Raw genomic sequence first — 3,409 nt, 5'->3', positions numbered from 1 at the left:
TTAGATCTATAATATATATATATATCAAACAATAAGTGTTTGATTCTTATAAGCTTACTTGTTGAGATGGAAAGTCACGTACCTAGGATGAGTTAGTTTCTTATCCTTTGGATAAAAGGATGACCTTAATTATACCAAATATTTTTTTGTGTACTTAATACAAAATATTTTTTTGGTGCTATGAAATACGAATAATATCACCTCACCTTTTTATGTAAGAAACTAATTTTTTCGGGGTGTGTGACTGTTTCTCCCAACAAGTGTCGCTCTCAGGAATCGAACCCTTGACCTTTTGATCATCCTGAAGATCTACTGGACTCTTAGATTACTAGACTAATGCATTGTTGGTATTCAAAACAAAGTATGATAATGAATGATAGATTTTAAGATCCAGTAAAAAATAAAAATGATCTTTATCTTTACCATTTTAGTTTGTGCTTGCAAATAAAAAGGGGACGTGGACATATCCACATATCATTAGATTGATTATTTATGATGTTTTACTATCATCTTAATCTATCTATCTATACATAATATCTTAGAATGATCACATGAGATAAAATAAAAAAATAAAATTATAAGATATAAATTAGATAATATCAATAATTATGTAAAATAAATAGAAACAAGTAATGGCACAACATTCTACTAATATATGTTAATAAAACACTCAAAATAATTAACATTAAGTTCATGGCAAGTGTAAAAATATTACTCCTTCCATTTTTATTTCCAGTTAAAAATAAAAATGATCTTTATCTTTACCATTTTAGTTTGTGCTTGCAAATAAAAAGGGGACGTGGACATATCCACATATCATTAGATTGATTATTTATGATGTTTTAGGGTTTAGGGTTTAGGGTTTAATATGATGTTTTACTATCATATTAATCTATCTATCTATACATAATATCTTAGATTGATCACATGAGATAAAATAAAAAAATAAAAGTATAAGATATAAATTAGATAATATCAATAATTATGTAAAATAAATAGAAACAAGTAATGGCACAACATTCTACTAATATATGTTAATAAAACACTCAAAATAATTAACATTAAGTTCATGGCAAGTGTAAAAATATTACTCCTTCCATTTTTATTTATTTTTTGTATTAAAAACAGGTCAAAATGAGATTTGTTCTAAAAACAATTTGATGGCTTGTTGCATGACAACACAACACCTCTTGTACTACTAAATGCATTTCTTTATCTTTTGAGAGGAATTAATCCTTTTCGGGATGTGCAACTGTCTTTCTCAATATGTGTCACTCACAGGAATCCAACACTTTACTTTTTTATCATCCTAGGGATCTAGAGAGGTCTTATACCACTAAACCAATGCATTGTTTGTACAAAATACCTTATTAACAAAAATAAAAGGATATATTTTCCTACAAATCATTCTACACACGAAAATGACATATATGATAAAATGATACTTTGTTTATTAATAATTGTCTTACAAGCGACATGTCACTTTCTTGTAGGTATTTTTTGTACTACCCCATACTTTTAGGTAAAGAACTATCCCTTTCAGGATGTGTGACTACTCCTCCGAACAAGTGTCACTCTCAAGAATCTAACCCTTAACCTTTTGGTCATTATAAAAATCTAAAATCACCTTACACTATTAGACTAACACTAGTACTTTCTATATGATAATTAAAATGAGCATTTAGCATAAGGATATACCATAGCTCTTAATAAAAAATAATAACTATAGTGATTTACATTAAATTGAATGCATTTTTTCTAAATATGTTATTGATCTTTCCATAATTATTACTCTCTTTCAATTATTATGCAATTGAACAAAATATTAAGTATGTAAACTTAAAAAATAATTACTAAAACTGTATTGAACTACCAAATGTAACAAATAAAAAGAAATAACAAATTTCTGTAAATAAAACAAATAAATAGGAAATAATATATATATATATATATATATATATATATAGAAAATACTATAGTGATTTACATTAAATTGAATGTATTTTTTCTAAATATGTTATTTATCTTTCCATAATTATTACTTTCTTTCTATTATTTATGCAATTGAATAAATTATTAAATATGTAAACTTAAAAATTAGTTACTAAAATTGTATTGAATTTCCAAAAGAAACAAATAAAAAGAAATAAAAATTTCTATAAATATAACAAATAAATAGGAAACGATATATAAATATAAAATAGTATAGTGATTTACATTAAATTGAACGTATTTTTTTTCTTCTAAATATGTTATTTATCTTTCCATAATTATTACTTTCTTTCAATTTTTATGCAATTGAATAAAATATTAAATATTTAAACTTAAATTTTTTTACTAACCAACACTTTACTTTTTTATCATCCTAGGGATCTAGAGAGGTCTTATACCACTAGACCAATGCATTGTTTGTACAAAATACCTTATTAACAAAAATAAAAGGATATATTTTCCTACAAATCATTCTACACACGAAAATGACATATATGATAAAATGATACTTTGTTTATTAATAATTGTCTTACAAGCGACATGTCACTTTCTTGTAGGTATTTTTTGTACTACCCCATACTTTTAGGTAAAGAACTATCCCTTTCAGGATGTGTGACTACTCCTCCGAACAAGTGTCGCTCTCAAGAATCTAACCCTTAATCTTTTGGTCATTATGAAAATCTAAAATGACCTTACACTCTTAGACTAACACTAGTACTTTCTATATGATAATTAAAATGAGCATTTAGCATAAAGATATACCATTGCTCTTAATAAAAAATAATAACTATAGTGATTTACATTAAATTGAATGCATTTTTTCTAAATATGTTATTGATCTTTCCATAATTATTACTCTCTTTCAATTATTATGCAATTGAACAAAATATTAAGTATGTAAACTTAAAAAATAATTACTAAAACTGTATTGAACTACCAAATGTAACAAATAAAAAGAAATAACAAATTTCTGTAAATAAAACAAAGAAATAGGAAATAATATATATATCTATATATATATATATATAAATAGAAAATACTATAGTGATTTACATTAAAGTGACTGTTTTTTTCTAAATATGTTATTTATCTTTCCATAATTGTTACTTTCTTTCAATTTTTATGCAATTGAATAAAATATTAAATATGTAACTTAATTTTTTTTTACTAAAACTGTATTGAACTACCAAATAAAACAAATAAAAAGAAATGACAAATTTCTATAAATAAAACAAATAAATAGGAAATAATATATCATATATACATATACTAACAAAACATTAATCTAATTTTGTAAAGTCTCATTAGATCTATAATATATATATATATCAAACAATAAGTGTTTGATTCTTATAAGCTTACTTGTTGAGATGGAGAGTCACGTATCTAGGATGAGTTAGTTTCTTATCCTTTAGAT

The sequence above is a fragment of the Lupinus angustifolius genome, chromosome LG17 (genome assembly GCF_001865875.1).
Source record: "Lupinus angustifolius cultivar Tanjil chromosome LG17, LupAngTanjil_v1.0, whole genome shotgun sequence".
Taxonomy (NCBI): domain Eukaryota; kingdom Viridiplantae; phylum Streptophyta; class Magnoliopsida; order Fabales; family Fabaceae; genus Lupinus; species Lupinus angustifolius.
Note: the sequence above shows the minus strand (reverse complement) of the source record.